This window comes from Bos indicus x Bos taurus, chromosome 22 (genome assembly GCF_003369695.1).
Source record: "Bos indicus x Bos taurus breed Angus x Brahman F1 hybrid chromosome 22, Bos_hybrid_MaternalHap_v2.0, whole genome shotgun sequence".
NCBI lineage: Eukaryota > Metazoa > Chordata > Mammalia > Artiodactyla > Bovidae > Bos > Bos indicus x Bos taurus.
In genome coordinates this window covers 36,881,824-36,906,632 of record NC_040097.1, presented here as the reverse complement: position 1 = coordinate 36,906,632, position 24,809 = coordinate 36,881,824, and the positions used below count along the sequence as shown (strand labels likewise).

At 38.1% G+C, this 24,809-nt stretch overlaps 1 protein-coding gene across 4 annotated transcripts in view; it reads right to left on the bottom strand.

Annotated features, from left to right (window-relative positions):
- Window positions 1–24,809, bottom strand: part of CNTN4 (contactin 4) — a 1,026,598-nt gene that overhangs the window by 665,946 nt on the left and 335,843 nt on the right. The window lies entirely within an intron of this gene.

Here is a 24,809-nt window from a genome sequence, read left to right as displayed (position 1 = left end):
ACAAAACACCATGAAACCACAATCTGGAATCACTGCTCTTTGTCCCTTCTACAGAATTAATCTGGAAAGCTGGTCTCTAAGTAGAGCACAGGTCCTCCAGCAAATCAGAGATCCAGTTTCAGTGAATTGAATAGGTAAAGATGGCGGCTTAGATGGTAAAGAAATCACCTGTGATGTGGGAGACCTGGGTTCTACTCCCAGGTCAGGAAGATCCCTGGAAAAGGGCATGGCTACCCACTCCAGTATTCCTGCCTGGAGAATCCCATGGACAGAGGAGCCTGGTGGGCTATAGTCCACTGGGTCACAAAGAGTTGGACATGAATGAGCAACTAACACTTTCACTTTAACACAGATTCAAAACTGAGCTTGGTGATACATGTCCGAGATTCCTTCAGAATGACCTTAAAATGATGGGACTACTCTCTCACTGAAATATTGTGATTTTTGATGACTTGTCTTCTTTGCTATAGAAGGCCAATACAAGTTTTAAAAGAGGTTGCCAACCTTTAAGAATGAAGGCTGAGATGCTACCAGAAGGGCAGTCACCCAAGTGATGTAATGGGAAAGAAAACCCACTAACAGAGAGAAGGATGAATGGGGAAGTGTGAGAAAAGAAGGGAAAGAAACTCAGTTGTCCTGCAAGAAACTCAAGGCCCTGCCTGACAAATGCGTCCAAACCATTCATTTTCTACAACACTTCCTATTCAGCAGGGGGTGGGGGGGGGGCAGCTACATGTGTCATCAGGAACCAGAAAGAAACCAACTCATCAATTCTACTGAAGAGACACTTGTCAGAAGCATCTCTCTGATGAAATATCTTCCTTTAAAACCATTCAACTCTTAGAGAATTCTAAGTAAATTATTCTTCCAAAGGTAAGCTTCTACTAGTGTATAAATTACTTCTCCTAAGTATATTATTAAAAAGACTCAGAAGTGTTTCCTCCCCTCCAGGGTATATTTCTTCTAAGTACAGAAATCTCATTGCGAACTAAACTTGGAAAAAAAAAAAAAAAAGAAACAGGGCACCCTCCCTAACCATTTCAAAACAGGTAATTTAAGAATCTTGTCAGTCACACTGTGATGGTTTTGAGGTACCAATTTGACTGGAATAAAGCATGCCCAGGTAGCTGGTAAAACATTATTTCTTGGTGTGTCTGTGAGGGTGTTCATGGAAGAAAGACATTAACATTTGAACTGGTGAACTGAGTAACGAAGATCTCCCTCACCATTGTGGGTGAGCTTCATTCATTCTATCAAAGGCCTGGATAGAACAAAAAAGAGAGAAAAAGGAGGAAGTTACCACTCCTGGTTCCTTCTGGTCTCACCGCTTTAGTGAGGTCATTGCATCTCATCTCCTCCAACCCTTGGACTGTCATTTAAACCATCAGCTCCTCTGGTCCTCAGGCTTTCCAACTTGAACTGCATAATACCACTGGCTTTCCTGCAAGTCCATGTTCCAGAGAACAGAATATGGGACTTCTCAGCCTTCAAAATCAATCTCTCTCTCCCTGTATGTGTGTATGTATGTATGTGTGTGTGTGTGTGTGTGTGTGTGTGTGTATATATATATATATTTTTTTTTTTTTTTTCTTACAGGCTTTGTTTCTCCTAACACACACACCTAGAAGTAAACTTCTAAATCTTACCTATCAGAGAAATAGGAGTAGTGGATAAGTCATTATTCAAATGGCACTATTTAAAGTACCCAACTAGTTTAAGGTCCATGTAATAGAATAAAACTAACCAGGCTGGATATTATCAAGGTCCTAAATTAAACTGCCTTTTCTGTAGGGTCTAATTCACAAAGCTTCTAAAATAAACTATCCAAATGTGTTGAGTGGAGTTAAATGACAAGTTTATGGCACGTCAATATTTAAGAGATAGGAGATAAAAGAAATAGAGAAAAATAAGGGTTAAAATTCTGCTACTGTTCAAAAAATGTCTTGAAATTCGCAAGAAACTTTGTAGTTAGCAAGACAATCCTCAATTTTAACTAAAACCTGGATTTTCTTCATTTTATACTCAGAAACAATCTATTTTAGCTCGTGGGTTGTATTTGTTTAAATCTTTATGGTCCATAAGCTACTGTCTATTTTTGTTGTTGTTATCATTGTTAGGGTTCAGTTCCAGATGATTGTAAAAAGGCAACAACTTGATGAATTCCATTCTGGATCTTGAATTAGATTTAAAAAATTAAATGACACAGGGGGAAGAACAAGATGGTGGAGGAGTAGGTGGATGTAGAGTACATATCTCTCCACAGATACATCAGGAATAAACCTTCAGACACAGAAGTGCAAACAGAACACCAGCTGAGAACAGACAGGAATACGTGACCAGAGGAAAAAAATATATTGACCCACACAAAATTAGGGGGTAAAACAGGAGTGTTAGTAGGACTGGACCTGCCCTTGGTGGGTGGGGAAACTGAAGCAGGGATCCAATCCCCACATCCGGGCAACTGTCTGAGTCAGAGGAGAAACATTTAAGGCTGAGAGTGAAACAGCTGATTTGTGGCAGCCTAAGCTGGGCTGGAAGAAGCACAAGCTGGAATCAAGATTGCTGGGAGAAATATCAGTAACCTCAGATATGCAGATGACACCACCCTTATGGCAGAAAGTGAAGAGGAACTCAAAAGCCTCTTGATGAAAGTGAAAGAGGAGAGTGAAAAAGTTGGCTTAAAGCTCAACATTCAGAAAACGAAGATCATGGCATCTGGTCCCATCACTTCATGGCAAATAGATGGGGAAGCAGTGGAAACAATGTCAGACTTTATTTTTTGGGGCTCCAAAATCACTGCAGATGGTTATTGCAGCCATGAAATTAAAAGACGCTTAATCCTTGGAAGAAAAGTTATGACCAACCTAGATAGCATATTCAAAAGCAGAGACATTACTTTGCCAACAAAGGTCCGTCTAGTCGAGGCTATGGTTTTTCCAGTGGTCATGTATGGATGTGAGAGTTGGACTGTGAAGAAAGCTGAGTGCTGAAGAATTGATGCTTTTGAACTGTGGTGTTGGAGAAAACTCTTCAGAGTCCCTTGGACTGCAAGGAGATCCAACCAGTCCATTCCAAAGGAGATCAGTCCTGGATGTTCATTGGAAGGAATGATGCTAAAGCTGAAACTCCAGTTCTTTGGCCACCTCACGCGAAGAGTTGACTCATTGGGACAGACTCTGATGCTGGGAGGGATTGGGGGCAGGAAGAGAAGGGGACGACAGAGGATGAGATGGCTGGATGGCATCACTGACTCGATGGACGTGAGTCTGAGTGAACTCCGGGAGTTGGTGATGGACAGGGAGGCCTGGCGTGCTGCGATTCATGGGGGTGCAAAGAGTCAGACATGACTGAGCGACTGAACTGAACTGAACTGAACTGAAGTGGAATGAGAATCAGACAGTCCTTGTCGCAGCCATATATACCCCAGATGGTTCAGCAGCTGAGAGCTGGAGTTCAGGGATTGTGGGGCAATCCCTGGGCGAGGGCTGCTGTTGACTACAGAGAGACAAATCGAGGGGATGTGAGGGAGGAGAATGTGGTGAGAAATGCCTGTGGAGGAAAGCCGGGCAGCCATGGAAGCAAGGTAATAGTGCCGAGTCACACATTGGGGGTGCAGCCATCAACATAGCCTCTCTCCCCCCACACACGATCATTGGCAGCTGAACAACAGAAAAGCTGGCCCATGAAACGCACTGTACTACAGAGTAGAGCCCTACCTAAGGTGTTCCTTTTAGTGACTGATGCACCAAACTACAGAGTAGGACCCCGCCCAGGGTGCCCTTGTAAGTGCTTGCTTGCCAATCTACAGTGTAGGACCCCAGCCAGGGGGCCCCCGCTATGTGCCTGATGCACCAAACAACAGAGAAAGACTCCAGGAAGCCAGCCCTCTAAGTGTCTGAACGGGCGCGGCTACAGAACAAGACCAACCAAAGAGGCCTTCTGATTGCCAGCTACAAGAGGCTCAAAAAAAGACTCTGATAGGGCCATAACTCCTGCGGTGGAGGCAGTCCATGTCCTTGCATACTTGGCACCGCCAAGGTCCCTGCAAGCCGAGCAGCTGCACCACCTTCATGCTCAACTCTCACTGGGGCAGAGCTGCCACAGGCAATGAAAGTCTTGTGTCTATGCGCACAGGGTCACTTCACTGGTGTCCATCGTTTTGCGACCCTGTAGACTGTGGCCTGCCAGGTTTCTCTGTCAGGGAGAGAGGTTCTCTAGGCAAGAATACTGGAGCGTATTGGCCAATACTGGTTACCCTTCTAGAGCACTATATTTCCTGCTGCCCTAGTCGCCAACTCCCCTGAGAACCTGGTGCTGCCAGAACCCCTGCAACCCAAGCAGCTGCTCCACCTCCACACCTGGCCCTCAGAGAGGCAAACCCAAGCCCTCCAGGGCAGCCTCAGGAGCAAACCCCAGTGGACAATCCACATGCAGAGGTGGAAATAAAACCACAACTGAAACCCAGGGGAGTGTGGCTAAGGAAGAAGACCCAAAACCTTCCCACCAGCTGTACATGCTGCAGGTTAAATCCACACTATCAACTAGGCAGACTCTGTGTCTATGGAATATATAAAAGGTCATTGAGAGCTCCCACAAAAGAAAATGCACTAGTTCTGATAGCTGTGGACACTGGAGGCAAGAACATACAGGAGTAGGATCAGATGGGAATCTGAGCTGCCCCCACAGCAGATTCAGAGATCAGCAGTGTTAGAGGGCATCCGAGCAGGGGATGAGGTGAATGGTGACTCCCAGCAAGAGAAAGGACTCTGACAGCAGTGACTCAAGAAAAATATTTATTATTCTTATGTTTGACTTGTTCTGTAGATTTGTTTGGATTTTTTTTTCCTTTCTTTTTTCCTTTCTGCCGCCTCTGTTGTAGTTGACGATTTTATTGGCACTATGAAATCTAATTAAGATTTTGAGCTTTTCTTTTCTTTTCTTTCTCAGTCACATTTTTCATTGTTGTTATAAACCTCTGCCTCTATGTTGGGCTTTTGCAGTTCTGGGGAGTTTTCCTTTTTTTTTTTTTTCTATTCTCTCTTTTTTTTTTAATTTTAATTTTTAATATCTTAACCCTATAGTTATTTTTTCTACATTTATTCCTTTGTTTGCCTTTCCTACAGTCCCTTTCCCCTTGCAATTAATCTTTAATATATGTAAATCTTCCTTATCTACCTCTATTTAACTTTGCATATCTATTCTTTCTTTTCTTTCTTTCCTTTCCTTTCAACATATATGGTACTTTTATTTTAATTGCTTTACTCCCCAATTGGCACCTTGCTTTAGTTTTCTTTTCCAGTTTGTGCTTTAGTTAGTTTTGTTCTGGTAGACATAATTTTTGGTTTCCTTTGTTCACTGGGTCAATCTATTATACTTATTTTTAATGGACTGTTATGATTTTGCCTACAGGTGTATATGTATATCTGTATATTCAGTCACACTTTTTGGTGTTGTTATAAACTTCTGCGTGTACATTGGGCTTTTGCAGTTCTGAGGAGTTTTCCTTTTTTTTTTTCCATTTTTCTTTCTCCTTTTTTTTCTCTTTTTTATAACTTTAACTTTTTTAAACCTATTATATTTTTTCTACATTTATTCCTTTGTCTGCCTTTCCTACTGCTCTTTTCCCTTTGAACCTAATCTTTAATGTACATAAATCTTTTTCATGTACCTCTATTTAACTTTGCATATCTTTTCTTTCTTTTTTTGTTTTCTTTCCTTTGCTCTCAACATATTTGTTAGTTTTGTTTTCATTGCTTTATTCCCCACTTGACACCTTGTTTTATTTTTGATTTCCAGCTTATGCTTGAGATAGTTTTGTTCTTAACTGGTAAATATAATTTTTTTATTTACTTTGATTGCTGGGTAAATCTGCTGTACTTTGTATTTGTTGGGCTGTTTTGACTTTGCTTATGAATATATACATATATGTGTATATTCCATTATTTTAATTATTATTTGCCTGATTTTGTAACTGCCATTTGTCTGGGGTTCATCTTTGGTCTCTCATTTTGGGATATTTGTTTTATCTCACTTAATGCCATAACAAACCACTTGTGGAATCTTCACTCCTGACCAGAGATCAAGCCCTGAGCCTTTGGAGTGGGAACACTGACCCCAAGACCCTAGACTATCAGAGAACTAACCCTAGGGAGCATCAAATAGTGAGAACTCACACAAAGAAAACCACTTGAATACAAGACCTGGCATCACCCAACCACTAATAGCAACCTGTGCAGGACACCTCATCTAAATGACAAACGTAACAAAAATACACACCCAATCATGAGCATACAGGATTACCACCTCACTCAGCCTTGCCAATCAGAGGAAAAACAAACAAAAACTCAGCACAAATCTCACTCTATATGAAGCCTACACAAACCACTGAACCAACCTCAGGAGGACAGAAACCAAAAGGAAGAAAGAATTCAACCTTCAAGCCTGGGAAGAGAAGAACGCAAACATAGTATGTTAAAAAAAAAAAACAAAAGGCAGAGAAATACTGCACAAATGAAGGAACAAACTAGAAACACAGAAGTCCAAATAAATGAAGAGGAAATAGGCAAACTACCTGAAAAAGAATTCAGAATAATGATAGTACAGATGACCAAAAACCTTGAAAACAAAATGGAGAACACACAAGAATCAATTAACAAAGACCTTGAAGAATTAAAGAATAAACACACAGAAACAAACAAGACAATTACTGAAGTTAAAAATACTCTGAAAGGAATCAATAGAATATCTGAAGCAGAAGAATGAATCAGTGAGCTGGAAGATAAAATGGTGAAAATAACTTCTGAAGAGTAGAATGAAGTAAAAAGAATGAAAAGAACTGAGGATAGTCTCAGAGATCTCTAGGACAATATGAAACGCACCAACATTCAAATTATAGGGGTCCCAGAAGAAGAAGAGAAAAAGAAAGGGTATGAGAAAAATTTTGAAGAGATTTTAGTTGAAAATTTCCCCAACATGGAAAAGGAAATTGTTAATCAAGTCCAAGAGGCACAAAGAGTCCCACACAGGATAAACCCAAGGAGAAACATGCCAAGACACATACTAATCAAACTAACAAAGACTAAACACAAAGAAAGAATATTAAAAGCAGTAAGGGAGAAGCAACAAGTAATATACAACAGAAACCCCATATGCTTAACAGCTGATCTTTCAGCAGAAACTCTGAAGGCCAAAGGGGAATGGCAGGATATATTTAAAGTACTGAAAAGGAAAAATTTACAACCAAGATTACTGTACCCAGCAAGGAGCTCATTCAAAATTAATGGAGAAATAAAAAGCTTTTCAGACAAGCAAAAGTTAAGAGAATTTGGTGCCACCAAATCAGCTTAACAACAAATGTTAAATGGACTTTCATAGTCAAGAAATAAAACAGAAGAAAAAAGATCTCAAAATCAACCCCAAACAATTAAGAAAATGGCAATAGGAACATATATATCAATAATTACTTTAAATGTAAATGGATTAAATGCTCCAACCAAAAGACACAGACTGGCTAAATGGATACAAAAACAAGACCCATATATAAACTATCTACAAGAAACACACTTCAGATCTAAAGACACATACAGACTTAAAGTGAGAGGATGGAAAAATACGTTCTATGCAAATGGGAAGTAAAAGAAAGCTGGAGTAGGAATCCTCACATCAGACAGAATAGACCTTAAAATAAAGAAGATTACAAGAGATAAGGAAGGACACTACATAATGATCAAGGGATCAATCCAAGAGGAAGACATAACAATTGTAAATATCTGTGTACCCAACACAGGATCACCTCATTACATAACACAAAAACTAAGAGACATAAAACAGAGAAGGCAATGGCACCCCACTCCAGTACTCTTGCCTGGAAAATCCCATGGATGGAAGAGCCTGGTGGGCTGCGATCCATGGGGTTGCGAAGAGTCAGACACGACTGAGCGACTTCGCTTTCACTTTTCACTTTCACATGTTGGAGAAGGAAATGGCAACTCACTCCAGTGTTCTTGCCTGGAGAATCCCAGGGACGACAGAGCCTGGTGGGCTACCGTCTATGGGGTCGCACAGAGTCGGACACGACTGAAGCGACTTAGCAAGAGACATAAAAGGAGAAATTTCCAGTAATACAATAATAGTAGGAGACTTTAACACTCCACTAACACCAATGAACAGGTCATCAAAACAGAAATTAATAAGGAAACACAAGTCTTAAATGATACATTAGATGAGATGGATCTCAGTGATATCTTCAGGACATTCCATCCAAATACAGAAGAATACACCCTTCTTCTCAAGTGCACATGGAAAATTCTCTAGGATAGACCACATCTTGGGTCACAAATCAAATATCATAAATTTAAGAAAATTGAAATCATATCAAGCATCTTCTCTGACCACAATGCTATTAGACTAGATATCAATTACGAGAAAAATCTATAAGAAACACAGACGCATGGAGATTAAACAACACATTTCTAAACAACCAAAAGGTTACTGAAGAAATCAAAAGGGAAATAAAAAACTTTCCAGAAACAAATGACAATGAAAACAAGACAGCTGAAAACCTACGGGATGAAGCAAAAGCATTCCTAAGAGGGAAGTTTATAGCAATACAATCCTACCTCAAGAAACAAGAAAAATATAGAATAGATAACCTAACTTTACACCTAAAACAGCTGGAAAAAGAAAAAAAAAAAAAAAAACAAATTAGTAGAAGCAAACAAATCATGAAGATCCAAGCAGAAATAAATGAAAAAGAAATGAAAGAAACAATAGGAAATATTAACAAAACTAAAAGCTGGTTCTTTGAGAAGATAAATAAAATTGACAAGCCTTTAGCCAGATGCATCAAGAAAAAAAGAGAAAAGAATCACATCAATAAAATTAGAAATGAAAAAGGTGAGTTTACAACAGACAGTGCTGAAATACAAAGGATCATAAGAGATTATTATGAACAATGATATAGCAATAAAATGGATAACCTGGAGGAAATGGACAGATTCTTAGAAAAGTTCAATTCTCCAAGACTGAACCAGGAGGAAATAAAAAGTATGAACAACCCAGTTATAAGCACTGAAATTGAAGCTGTGATCAAAAATCTCCCAAAAAACAAAAGCCCAAGAACAGATGGCTTCACATGAGAATTCTATCAAACATTTAGAGAAGAGCTAATGCCTATCCTTCCAAAAATTTCAAAGGAAGGAACCCTTCCAATGAGGCCACCATCACCCTAAAACCAAAACCAAAGATAACACAAAAAAGAAAACTACAGGGCAATAGCACTGATGAACATAGATGCAAAAATCCTCAACAAAATTTTAATAAACAGGATTCAGAAATATATTAAAAAGCTCATACACCATGATCAAGTTGGGTTTATTCCAGGGATACAAGGATTCTTCAATATACAGAAATCAATCACTGTGATACATCATATTAACAAATTGAAAGATAAAAACCATATGATAATCTCAGTAGGTGCAGGAAAAGCCTTTGACAAAACAGCACCCTTTTATGATTAAAGCTCTTCAAAAAATGGGCAAAGAAGGAACCTACCTCAACATAGTAAAGGCCATATATGATAAGCCCACAGCAAACATTATTCTCAATGGTGAAAAACTGAAAGCATTCCCCCCAAGATCAGGAACAAGACAAGGGTGTCCACTTTTACTACTATTATTCAACATATTTTTGGAAGTCCTAGCTATAGCAATCAGAGAAATAAAGAAGTAAAAGGAATGCAGATTGGAAAAGAAGAAGTAAAGCTCTCCCTGTTTGCAGATGACATGATACTGTACATAGAAAACCATAAAGATAGTATAAGAAAATTACTAGAGCTAATCAACGAATTTAGCAAAGTTGCAGGATACAAAATCTATACACAGAAATCACTTGCATTTCTATATGCTAACAATGAAAAATCAGAAAGAGAAATGAAGTAATCAATCCCATTCATCACTTCAACAAAAAGAATTAAATATCTAGGAATAAACTTACCTAAGATGATAAAAGAACTGTACACAGAAAATTATAAGACACTAATGAAAGAAATCAAAGATAATATAAACAGATGGAGAGATATTCCATGTCCCTGAGGAGGAAGAATCAATATTGTGAAAATGACTATACTACCAAATGCAATTTACAGATTCAATGTGATCCCTAACAAATTACCAATGGCATTTTTCACAGAACTGGAACAGAAAATTTCACAATTCATATGGAAACTCAAAAGAGCCCGAATAGTCAAAGCAGCCTTAAAAAGAAGCATGGAGTTGGAGGAATCAACCTTTCTGACTTCAGATTATACTACAAAGCTATAGTCATCAAGACAGTATGGTACTGGCAGAAAAACAGAAATATAGACCAATGGAACAAGATAAAACCCATGCACATATGGGTACCTTATTTTTGACAAAGGAGGCAAGAATATACAATGGGGGCAAAAACAGCCTCTCAATAAATGGTGCTGGGAAAACTGGACAGCTGCATGTAAAAGAATGAAATTAGAACACTTCCTAACACCATACACAAAGATAAAATGGATTAAAGACCTAAATGGAAGATCAGAAACTATAAAACTCTTAGAAGAAAACACAGGCAGAACAGTCGATGACATAAATCAAAGCAAGATCCTCTATGACCTGTCTCCTAGAGTAATGGAAATAAAAACAAAAATAAACAAGTGGCACCTGATTAGACTTAAAAGCTTTTGCACAGCAAAGGAAACTATAAGCAAGGTGAAGAGACAATCCTCAGAATGGAAGAAAATAATAGAAAACGAAAAAACTGATAAAGGATTAATTTCCAAAATATACAAGCAGCTCATACAACTTAATGCAAGAAAAACAAACAACCCAATCAAAAAGTAGGAAGAAGACCTAAAGAGACATTTCTCCAAAGACGATATACAGATGACTAACAAAGATATGAAAAGATGCTCAAATTACTCATTATTAGAGAAATGAAAATCAAAACCACAATGAGATATCACCTCACACCAGTCAGAATGGGCATCATCAAAAAGTCTACAAACAATAAATGCTGTAGAAGATGTGGAGAAACGGGAACGCTCTCGCACTGTTGGTGGGAATGTAAATTCATACAGCCACTATGGAAGCCAATATGGAGATTCCTTAAAAATCTAGGAATAAAACCACCTTATGACCCAGCAATCCCATTCCTAGGCACATACCCTAAGGAAACAAAAATTGAAAAAGACACATGTATTCCTTGGTTCACTGCAGCACTATTTACAATAGCTAGAACATGAAAGCAACCTAGATGTCCATCAACAAATGAATGGATAAAGAAGTTGTGGTACATATACACAATGGAATATTACTCAGCCATAAAAAGGAATGCATTTGAGTCAGTTCTGATGAGGTGGATGAACCTAGAACCTATTATACAGAGTGAAGTGAGTCAGAAAGAGAAACATAAATATTGTATTCTGACACACATATACAGAATATAGAAAAATGGTACCAAAGAATTTATTTTCTGGGCAGCAATGGAGAAATAGACATAGAGAATAGACTTATGGACATGGGGAGAGGGGGAGGAGAGGGTGAGATGTATGAAAAGAGTAACACGAAAACTTATATTACCATATGTAAAATAGGTAGCCAAAGGGAATTTGCCGTATGGCTCAAGAAACTCAAACAGGGGCTCTGTATCAACCTAGAGGGGTGAGATGGGGAGAGTGATGGGAGGGAGGTTCAAAAGGGAGGGGATATATGTACACCTATGGCTTATTCATGTTGAGGTTTGACAGAAAACAACAAAATTCTCTAAAACAATTATCCTTCAATAAAAAAAAGTAAATTAAAAAAAATGACAAATGAACTCTACACTTTTACAAGATTGCAGAAAGATCTGATTTAACTATATACCAAATTTCTATCTTTTAAAACTTACTCCAACATGTAATTTCCTGTAAACATATTTTTCTTTTCATATGTAGGCAAATCACCTAATATTTCTTTAGAAGCCATATTCAATACTAGTTCATAGCACATTCATCACTGCAAAGTAGCAGGAAGCTAGAGTTGAAATGGGAAAGTACTATATTTGTAAGAGCCAATTGCACATAAAGGTTAATCAGGAATGAAAATAATGCATTATTTAAAAGAGCATGTTTTCACAGTTTTCTATTTGTATAAAGGTTCACTTTACACAAAGCTTATTTTAAAAAGTGAGACCACCTGTTTTATATATTGGATGCTTGCTAATAATTTCCCAGTGGCTCTCCTGTGCCCTGCTGCTGTCCTGGGTTGCAAAGGCCCTTGCACAAAATATGATGGGGAGGCTCTGGAGATTAGCTTCTCCAACTCCTTTCCTGTAGGCAATTACTAGCAATTAGTCATGCGGCATTGCTAAATAACTCACTATCTCTATACCTCCAAAAGCGATGTTTGAATGCCACAGTTGAATCCACTGCAGGACTCAATTAAATTTCAACTGAAAATCTAATACTTTATTTATTACCTGCTACTCATAGGAATAGGATATGTGGAAGAAGAGGCCTCCAAAGATAATATTTTATCTTCAATTTGTTAGAATATTTCTCTGGGAAAAAAAAAAAGAATATTTCTCTGGGAATAAGAGTGCCTTTATGGACACTTCTATAGAAACATAGCTGCATTTCTCATGGGCCCTATTGTAAGCAATGCTAATCCAATCAGATCACACAGATTTGTGAGGTCTAAATAAGATACCTTTCCTTCCTGAAAATGTTACTTCTGAACCACATATATTCATACATGCTTATTAGTGGATATCATATTCTACTCAATAATGGGCTTCTTCTGGAACTCCTTTGTATTTATTCAAATGTATTATTTATTAAGTTATTGAATGTATAACAATTCATTTTGACTTCAATGATAACATTTTGTAAATGAATTCAAGACCATACAAGTGAATGCTGCTTGGAATATATAATAGACCCACTTTAGCACAAAGTACCGGTTCCAATCCTGAATTAACTAGTTGCTTAACCACATGCTGTACCTGTTCATTGGAAAAATGAAGTAAAAGAAAAGGTTTCAGAATGTTTGGCTTTGTCATACACTGATACCCAATTATTCAAAGATACACTCTATATTCAAATATACATGCATCACTTGGTTCCTTTAGCATAACTGGTTCTGACTTACTTGGACATATTAAAAGTAAACTCAGGAAATAAAATTCTTAAGAACTATGGGTGGTTCACAAATGATCTGTCCACAGTATTTATCGAATTTGTATTTAATTAAACAATGGTACACAAAGCCATAAAATCTCATGCACTGAAATTTGAAGATACTTAAGTCAATTGCATTAGTTACTGTATCTGAGGTCTGCGTGACTTAATTCTTTAGCAAGTACATTTGCCAAGAGGAAACTAAAAAATGAGCCATACCATCAACAAATATGACAATGCCAAGTATGTCTCTGCAAATATAACATCTGCAGTAAGAAAAGAAGATTGCTTTTCTGATTTGGAGAATTTCTGTGCACTCCTCTTAGGTTTGGTTTATTAATCTCATTTATTTATTGCCAGAGGCTTTTGCTAACACTAGTTTTGACACTACTGAAAGCTAAAGCTGAAAAATTTACTTCTAAAGAATTTTCTTCAAAAGCAACTTCTTTTAAAATAGTCAGACTATTGTGCTAAAGAGCAGGTGAACTTGAGGTCTCAGTGCCTGCGTCAGAGTTGAGTGCCTGAGGCACTGGCGATGGAGCAAAACAACCAAGCCCTCTGAGAGGAACCACGCTTCCCTATGAGTCCCTGATTTACTGTTCTTCTCTTATGCATAATCTTATCCACTCCTTTTCCTTAGGTCTGCGATTCAAACTTATCATCTTCCTCTATTTTAGAATATCACACACACATACAGATACTCCAAAACTTTCATCGAAGGAAAGTCAGATGATTACAAAACAGACTGACTGCTCCCTTCCCTGGTGTCCCACTCAGTAGGTCTATGGTAGGGTCTGGGGAGCTGCACTTCTCACAAGTTGTCAGACGGTGAGGGTGTTGCTGGTATGGGGGGGGTCACACCTCAAGAACCATTGAACTCCCAGTTCATCCTACCCCCACTTGACATATATACACTAATATGTATAAAATAGATAACTAGTGAGAACTGTGTGTATAGCACGTTGTGCTCTGTCGTGACCTAAATGGGAAGGAAATCCAGAAAAGAAAGTGTGTATACCACACACACACACACACACACACACATAGCTGATTCACTTCACGGTACAGCAGAAATTAACCAAACATTGTAAGCCAATTAAAAAATAAAGAAGAACCACTGCACTGAATTTTCCCATGGAATTTTCATGTTGGGAATGGACTCTGAGTACTGAGAGACTATAAGGACTTCAGAGATCTCATTGTATGCTGATTTGTTTCCAGGATGCAGAGCGCCACCAGTAGATTAAACATGCCATTAACACCAGATATTTATACTAACTAAATTCTAACTCACCCCATCACCTTCTCCATGGCTAAGAGATTTTTCACAAATCTTCAAAGGTAGAAGTGATTAAACTTCATGCTCCAAAGTTCCTCCAAGGGTGTGCTAGAAGCCACCTGCATCATAATCATTCAGGATTTCCATCTTTCAAAAATTGTTTCAGATTGCAAGGCAAGGTTTTAGAATCAGAATGTTTGGGAATGAGCCAGAATACCTACTTCTTAACCAATATAGAGGCGATCCATATACACATTGTTTTTAAAACTTCCTCTGCTAGGACCTTCTTTCTTTTCTTATACTGCTTTAAAGTGGATGGACCTCTAGAATAAAAGGGTAAATGGATTCAGAAATTGGGTGTGATTGTCAGCAATGATATGTATTAAATTTTATAATACAAAGAGTGTTACATAAAATATACACTGAAGGCAGTGAAAAATTAATTCACCAAGTTGTGAAAAAAGAATTCAAGTAATTAGATCTTTAATAGATATTATTTAATTTTATAGCATTTTATTTTCAGGAACATTAATAGAGTATTTTTTTCTTCTAAAATGTTCAGCATTTATTTATTTGTATCCAGTTTTTCTTATACTCAAATGAGTTCCAAGAGGAAGAAAACTTTGAAATTGTCAATTAAACAGATTTAATTATCAGAGTCTCTTTTCCTCACTAGAATTGTGACTGGGGAATGCAACACTCTTAAATATGTCTGAGGACGTTGCTAATTAACAGGTTCCATTCATATGACAAGAGGTAGAAATCAGAGAAAAAGTTAAATATGAAAAAATATTTAACATCATGTATCTCAAGAGATCTACACAAGAAGCAAACATTCTACGTAACCCAATTTGAAGGTTCACATAGAATCACCGTCCTCCATTGAAGGTTTAAAGTTGGTGAAAATTAAACTGAGCAACACTTTATTCTCTTTCTTGATGAAAATGTAATTCAGCATCAAGACCTGTAAACTTTTATCATTTTATACTTCAAAGATATCAATCTTACAAATCACTTAGCCAGTTCCAGTGAGAAAGAAAGTATAGTTCTAAAGAATGCTCTCAGTTTAATGAACACAGTTTGTTCACAAAATGCCAATTTATGGCCATATCTATTAACCAAATGGAAAGCTGTTTAAAATAAAATGTATATATATAATACACCGAACTATACAGTGGAATGAAAAGCAACACTGAGTACATGTGTGTGAGCGATATACCCAGCTCGGTCACAGCAGTTGAAGGCACTGTAGTTTGCAGTTATCAGTACCACCAAGCTCTGAGATCTGATTCTTTTTCAATACCGTGTGCCCAAATTCAACCACCAGAGGCCAATAGAAAATGATGCTAGAAAAATTCAATAAGGTAATAAAAAGCTCAGAAAACACTTAAGAGTAAATACTAAACTGACATGTTGCCTGCTGCACAGAAATGCTGCTGGCTGTCTTGTCTGATGAGAAATGCCATCATAGTTAAGCACTTGCAGGATGTCATCTCCTCCAGGTTGCCATCTGCAATCCCATCCACCAATCTTCCCATCTTATTTACCTGTCCCTGTGAGAGCTCCCTGGATCTCTCTACTGGTACCACTTTTCACATTCTCTTCCTCTGTTCACTGTGAGAAATTACAAACTAAAGACTATATTTATTTTAAACCTGTGAATTTTATGTTTATTTTAAACCTGAACTGAATTTCAGACTGCCTCATAATAGGTAGCATTCAATAAAATGTTGGTCAAATGAATAATTGTTGAAATACTCAACTGAAAACACTGGCCAAAGGATGAAGTAATAATTGGCTCCAGCTCAAGCTCTCTCAAGGCAATTCAATTCAATTCGAACTAATTTAATTCAACTTCACTCAACAGGCATTTAGGAAGGGTCTAGCCTTTGCCTGTAATAGAGATATAAATGGTTTTTTGACCTGCATTATCTCTTCAATTGCTGTAATGCTTTCCTTTGCCTATAAAGGCACAGTTTAGCTTCACAACCAGAAATTAATGGCAAAGGCGGTGAACATCATATTAGAACTCCAAGTTTTGTGGGAAGAGAACAAGAGAAAACAGATATAAAATGCATCCTTTAAAATTATGTATATACTGTACATAAGCATATATTCATGCATACATCTTTTCAATAACCTACCAGTTTTTCTTAGGTGATCTTGAAAGAGAAAGATCTATTGCAAGTAGTGAAGTATCTTTCCTCCTATGCAACTAGAATAGTACTAGAAACACCAATACTTCTTGGGAGAAATGACAAAATTGTCACTTGAATAATTTCCTGTGTTTTGCGGTTGCACCTAACCCTAGTAAAGGCAGTCTGACAGTCTATTACAGATAGCATGTAGATGTGTATCTGTATAATTTTTCATAACTTACTTCACTGAATTGGTAATTACTTGATGAAATTAATGGTGTCTAGCAGTCTACACAACCATGGGGATAATTCAGGAGATTCACTTTACTATTAAGTTCTTTGATTTGAATCATTTAGATTTTGGCTTAACTCTCCACATCATGTGTTTTGGACATCACTATAACAGATTCCAGGAAAAATAAACTGTTGGGAAAGCTCCTTCCTTGAGATGGTTTAAGAGAGGGTCATTCTCCTTTGGCTCAGGATTTAAGAGAGCTCCACATAAAAGAATGACTGCTTTCATGTTTCCAACTAATGAGATTCTGTGGCTGTAGAGAGGACTTTCTATCAGGAGACCCACGGCACAAACTAAAAGTATATAGAAGTACATAGGTGAAAACAGTGATGGTGCTGCAAATGAATTCAGGATCACCTTTCTGGAGGAAAACAGTAATAGGGATTGAGTCAATCACAAACCTGGCTCAGAGGAAAAAAATAAACCTGTGCTGTTGATGGAGACCTTCAGCTGTTCAGACCTCCAGTAGAAATAGCATTCAGCTAGGAAATAATTTGATTAGGTCGCCTTTAGAGTTTCTGCCACGCCATAAGATTCAATGATTGCAAGATAAAGAATGCCATTCTTAGAAATTACAAAACAGACCATTATCTTTCACTGTCTCAGGAAGGGCTGGGCTCTCAGTACTTCTGGGTAGTATTTCTTCCCAGGTTATGCACACAGCAGGGGCTCAGATCATTGTTCAGTTTCACCTTGTTTCAGTCCCTGAAACATTCCAAATTTTTACCTAGCTTAGACTTTTACACACGCCTCTCCCTTACTCTTCCATAAATGACTCTTAACACTGAGGTCTCAGTTTAGTGCCACTTCTTCAGAAAGCCTTTCTCTGAATATATCAAGTAGATACTCTATACTCCACTAATTTCATTCACAACACCAGTCTCTATTTGTGACTTCTTATTCAGTTCAGTTCAGTCGCTCAGTCGTGTCTGACTCTGTCCATCACCAACTCCTGGAGTTCACCCAGACTCACGTCCATCGAGTCGGTGATGCCATCCAGCCATCTCATCCTCTGTCGTCCCCTTCTCCTCCTGCCCCCAATCCCTCCCAGCATCAGAGTCTTTTCCAATTAATCAACTCTTCACATGAGGTGGCCAAAGTACTGGAGTTTCAGCTTTAGCATCATTCCTTCCAAAGAAATCCCAGGGCTGATCTCCTTCAGAATGGACTGGTTGGATCTCCTTGCAGTCCAAGGGACTCTCAAGAATCTTCCCTAACACCACAGTTCAAAAGCATCAATTCTTCGGCGCTCAGCCTTCTTCACAGTCCAACTCTCACATCCATACATGACCACAGGAAAAACCATAGCCTTGACTAGATGGACCTTAGTTGCAAAGTAATGTCTCTACTTTTGAATATGCTATCTAGGTTGGTCATAACTTTCCTTCCAAGGAGTAAGTGTCTTTTAATTTTATGGCTGCAGTCACCATCTGCAGTGATTTTGGAGCCCCCAAAAATAAAGTCTGACACTGTTTCCACTGTTTCCCCATCTATTTCCCATGAAGTGATGGGGTTCTTCATTTCACTTCAATTCTTCCAATAGAATTGGAATTTATAGAGAAAGGACCATATTTGTTTTTCCTGATATCCAGCACATATAGTTTGCTCCATATATATTTATTAGATACAAGAATGCAAGAGCACATAGATGGAGAGAGGAAAAGAGAGTTTAAGTGACATCTGGGTATTGCCTGGGCAATGATAGACATTCAGTTACACAAATAATTCCAAAAAAAAAGAGCTCAAGATCAATCGGACTACGACTCCTGAGTACATAAAAAATGAACACATGAAGATGTACTAACTTCGGTAAAACCTGGCTCATTGCTTGTGCAGTGAAACTTACTTGATTTTTCTGGATGGTTTGCTATTTGCAAAGTATTACAGATTAACCACAGCCAACCAGATAGACTGGATTATCTGGCTTATTTCTTAAGACATAACTTACTCTATACCTTTTTATTCACCTGACTTTTATTGTTTATACTGCTTTGATGTCATAAATAGCCTTCTTGCTTTGTCAGGCCTGATTCAAGCTTCAGATATTGACACAAAAATTCCTTCCTCAGGAAATATTCATTGAGCATATAATCACACACGTTTCTAACTCCCTGTACTTTACGTAGATAATAATAAATGTGTACATTATTGTATTTCTTTTATCAATTTCTCTATCCCTTAGCTCAGGACCAGTGTGTCCCATTGTTGTCCATTGTATTACTATTGGCGACTGTAGAAACTTGTACATAGAATGAGTACCATTAACATTTGTTGAATAGATAAACTGGATAATTATGACTCCACATACTTGTTTCATGGATTTTCTTCTTTTAAAAAATCAATTATAGACAATAACAGAAAAATTGGTTTCATGCATGATTTTTGTAGAATAAAGGAAAGTAGAGATGTGTGTATCAAAATTTGCTTTTTAACTCTCCACATTCTGTTCTCCTCCACAGAAGAAGAGAATTCTCTTTCAAAACTTATTCTTTGCATCTATATACATATACACATAGATGGACGTGCTTTTCTTTTTACTTGTTAAATAAAGAGCATCCTCATGTGCATATTATTCTAATGCTGCTTTTCTCATAGACCTGCATTTCTCTTCATACCATACTGATCTGCCTTATAATTTTTATAGGATAATACTGTTGCACTGTAGGTGTGGACAATAACTTTGAGGACTCTTCCCCTATTCATAGATAGATCATTTACAATTTTCGTATATGACAAAGCTGTCAATGCTTTCATATATGACAATGCTCCATAATATAGTTCATTATATACATGTTTATTAGCACTTTTGGATGATAGAGTTTTCAGTTCAGTCGTTTACTTGTGTTCGACTCTTTGCAACCCTATGAATCACAGCATGCCAGGCTGTCCTGTTCATCATCAACTCCCTGAGTTCACTCTAACTCATCTCCATCGAGCCGGTGATGCCATCCAGTCATTTCATCCTCTGTCGTCCTCTTCTCCTCCTGCCCCCAATCCCTCCCAGCATAAGGGTCTTTTCCAGTGAGTCAACTCTTCACGTGAGGTGGCCAAAGTATTGGAGTTTCAGCTTCAGCATCAGTACTTCCAAAGAAAACCCAGGACTGATCTCCTTTAGAATGGACTGGTTGGACCTCCTTGCAGTCCAAGGGACTCTCAAGAGTCTTCTCCAACACTACAGTCCAAAAGCATCAATTCTTTGGCGCTCAGCTTTCTTCACAGTCCAACTCTCACATCCATACATGATCACAGGAAAAACCATAGCCTTGACTAGATGGACCTTTGTTGGCAAAGTAATGTCTCTGCTTTTGAATATGCTATCTAGGTTGGTCATAACTTTCCTTCCAAGGAGTAAGCATCTTTTAATTTCATGGCTGCAGTCACCATCTGCAGTGATTTTGGAGCCCCCAAAAATAAAGTCTGACACTGTTTCCACTGTTTCCCCATCTATTTCCCATGAAGTGATGGGACCAGATGCCATGATCTTCATTTTCTGAATGTTGAGCTTTAAGCCAACTTTTTCACTCTCCACTTTCACTTTCATCAAGAGGCTCTCTAGTTCCTCTTCACTTTCTGCCATAAGGGTGGTGTCATCTGCATATCTGAGGTTATTGATATTTCTCCCGGCAATCTTGATTCCAGCTTGTGTTTCTTCCAGTCCAGCGTTTCTCATGATGTACTCTACATATAAGTTAAATAAGCAGGGTGACAATATACAGCCTTGACGTACTCCTTTTCCTATTTGGAACCAGTCTGTTGTTCCATGTCCAGTTCTAACTGTTGCTTCCTGACCTGCATACAGGTTTCTGAAGAGGCAGATCAGGTGGTCTGGTATGGCCATCTCTTTCAGAATTTTCCACAGTTTATTGTGATCCACACAGTCAAAGGCTTTGGCATAGTCAATAAAGCACAAATAGATGTTTTTCTGGAACTCTCTTCCTTTTTCCATGATCCAGCGGATGTTGGCAATTTGATCTCTGGTTCCTCTGCCTTTTCTAAAACCAGCTTGAACATCTGTAAGTTCATGGTTCATGTACTGCTGAAGCCTGGCTTGGAGAATTTTGAGCATTACTTTACTAGTGTGTGAGATGAGTGAAATTGTGCAGTAGTTTGAGCATTCTTTAGCATTGCCTTTCTTTGGGATTGGAATGAAAACTGACCTTTTCCATTCCTGTGGCCACTGCTGAGTTTTCCAAATTTGCTGGCATATTGAGTGTAGGACTTCCACAGCATCATCTTTCAGGATTTGAAATAGCTCAACTGGAATTCCATCACCTCCACTAGCCTTGTTCATTGTGATGCTTTCTAAGGCCCAGTTGACTTCACATTCCAGGATGTCTGGCTCTAGGTCGGTGATCACACCATCGTGATTATCTGGGTCGTGAAGATCTTTTTTGTACAGTCTTCTGTGTATTCTTGCCACTCTTCTTAATATCTTCTGCTTCTGTTAGGTCCATACCATCTCTGTCCTTTATCAAATCCATCTTCGCATGAAATGTTCCCTTGGTATCTCTAATATTCTTGAAGAGATCTCTAGTCTTTCCCATTCTGTTTTTTTCCTCTATTTCTTTGCATTGATCGCTGAGGAAGGCTTTCTTATCTCTTCTTGCTATTCTTTGGAACTCTGCATTCAGATGCTTATATCTTTCCTTTTCTCCTTTGCTTTTTGTTCTCTTCTTTTCATAGCTATTTGTAAGGCCTCCTGAGACAGCCATTTTGCTTTTTTACATTTCTTTCCCATGGGGATGGTCCTGATCCCTGTCTCCTATACAATGTCACAAACCTCCGTCCATAGTTCATCAGGCACTCTGTCTATCAGATCTAGTCCCTTACATCTATTTCTCACTTCCACTCTATAATCATAAGGGATTTGATTTAGGTCATACCTGAATGGTCTAGTGGTTTTCCCCTGTCTCAATGTAAGTCTGAATTTGGCAATAAGGAATTCATGATCTGAGCCAACAGTCTTAGACCAAAAAAAAAAAAAAAAAAAGTTGTCAGGTTAATAAATTTATTCTAAAGGTATACTATATTCTGGATGGGATGCTCCATTTATTTCACAGGATTATCAAAATCTAAAAGTTGGATATGTGAAGTGCTTGGAATCATGATTCAATTCTAATTTTCATCAGCAACTTGGAAACCCCACAAGTTGTTTAGATGAGTCTGTATTATAGTTTGAGCACATCTGTCTTGTTCAGCTATTTTGTACCCCAGGGTGATGGAAGAAAGCTCAGTCAAATGAAATACACTCCTTGAAATAACAAAACATGTAGAATAATGTAAATGTACTTAGTCCTTTCCAAAGCCTGATGAGGATTATCTCCTGACCCAGGAGTTACGAGTAAATCATTTCTAAATATAGAGTACCCTAAGCTGAGACAAACTAACTAAACATATTTTAAAATCTGTGTCCAATAACAACTGAATAACAAAATATCACTCATAAAAGTGATGTATTCCAATCGTAAGAACCTAAACTATTATTTTGTGATATTTTTTGACAGGATGCAAAAATCAAATGGTAAGAAAAATAATGTATTTTTCTCACGCTAATGTAGGACAATGAATCTGGCACCAATCGAACAGTGTACTCAATGCAGTCAAAGAGTGATAAAACTACCCAGTAGCAAATTTTATAACAGAATATTTTAAAAAGAAGAAAAAAAGTGACATTTGGTACAAATAAAACTGCAAAACTTGAAACATCCATAGAGGAATCTAATGACAAAGTCATTAAAATTTCAATTTTTAAGTAGAAAAATACTGGATTTATATCAGCAAAACCAGAATAAATTTTAATTAATATATTTTCTCTTTTGTAGCAAAATTAAAGGTACATTTTAGTCAAATTTGTTGGTTTATTTTTGGCAAGAAGCACTTCGCAGAGGCAGGCTGCAAGAAAACCAAAATTCCTACCACACCTTTTAGACATGACTGAGTTGTCTGCAGCATGGAGAAATTTGTCTGAATGAGCATGATCAATGTTCATTAAATGAACTAAACTGACAGGTACACAAAATGGCACCACATGATTGCGCATCTGAGCTTTCTATAATGAATAAATGGAGCGTGTGATCCCAAAGGCAGCTGCACCAGCCATAACTTTGTATTTGACACTTGACTGCCCTTTGGAGTTTGTTTGTCAAAAATTGTCCATTTGGAAAAAAAAAAAAGTAAAGAAAGGCAAAAACTTCTGAGGCTTTCTAGAAGGCAGTTACACACAAGCTTCCCAGGAACACCACTTCTAGAAGTCAGATTGCTCTGAGGTGAATCACTTATTTGTTGTATTGGTTATTGGTTTATTACTTTTGGAGCTCATTCAAAGTTCATTTCACTAAAAATAATGGCATCACCTTCCACGCTGAAATCCAAAATTGATGTGCAAAAGAGGGCAACGCTACTTTTCCAGTTTGGCATGGAAATTCAGATTCAGAACTAGAAATTCAGGACAGGTAGTAGAAAAGGGTAAAACAAAGTTAGCTCCTGGACAACACAGTGCTCACTGAAGTGTAGGAAACCTCCTATCTCATGACCTGATGGTCCTTCCATCCCTGCAAATGATACAGAATACCTTTGAAGCCATGTCACTTTCAGACACTAGAAAAAACAGGATGTTAATGGATATTCCTTGACATCAAAACTCTCCACACTGTAACAATGAGATGAAGTCATTCCTCCAAAATTGTGAATTATTTTGAGGCTATAAGATGCTTCTAAAATGCTAAAATAAATTCCTGTACCCCATTTTAGAACAGAAGTATCAACAATCTATAGGGAAGACCTTGTAGTGGAAACTACCTTGCAGAACAATGGCTTTAGATTTGATGCAAATCTTTATTTTTCTGACTCTCAGGAATCAAAATAGAGATCACTATCAAAATACATTTAGAATTTGCTGTTGAGAAGATGTCTCTTTTTGAGGGACACTGAAGAACACCACATCTGTGTGGGTGAAAGAGGGAACTATCAAATCCAGATGCCCTCCCATTATGTAAAAAGGTGCAGAATGAGCAGAACCGAAACCAACAGCCCTGGGTTATCACTTTCTTCTATGGAGAAGTTTGGAAAAGGAAGTGTCTAAAGATAACAGGGTTAGGCACTCAGGATCAAGGGCAACAAGACCAAGGGCTAACTCAAATTAGCATGAAAATCTGGTCTGCATTCCTCTCTTTTGTTCCATTGGAAAGCTTTCCTCCTCTGCAATACCCCTCCCCAAGTCTGTGTAACTTTATCTCAGCTGAGAATCTCCTGCTGCTGCTGCTGCGTCGCTTTAGTCGTGTCCGACTCTGTGAGACCCCAGAGACAGCAGCCCACTCCAGGCAAGAACACTGGAGTGGGTTGCCATTTCCTTCTCCAATGCATGAAAGTGAAAAGTGAAAGTGAAGTCGCTCAGCTGTGTCCGACTCTTAGCGACCCCATGGACTGCAGCCGACCAGGCTCCTCCATCCATGGGATTTCCCAGGCAAGAGTACTGGACTGGGGTGCCATTGCCTTCTCCAGAGAATCTCCTAGTGACTGCTTTTTCATTGCATTGTCAGAGAACAGAAACAAAGTTATCCACAACAGTTAGTTACAGATGTCAGACTAGATAGAAACACAAAATCAGGCAAGTACGCCAGTGTACAAATGTCAATATTCTAAACAATGTCTAAAAACACAAATGCTCTTCCAGTCTCTTCCTTGCTAGGAACTTTCTTTAAGGTCCTTCCTAGCAAGGAAATTCCTTGCTAGGAACTAGGAAGACCTCATTGTTAGTATGTTAAGCAAATTACATAATACCCTCTTTGTGACTAAGGTTTCTATTGGTAAAATGGGAACAACAGTTCTATCTCAAAAGATAGCCATGACTGTGATGTCAATAATGATTATAAAGTGCTTAGCATTCTATCAAGTAAGAGTTCCATACTAAGT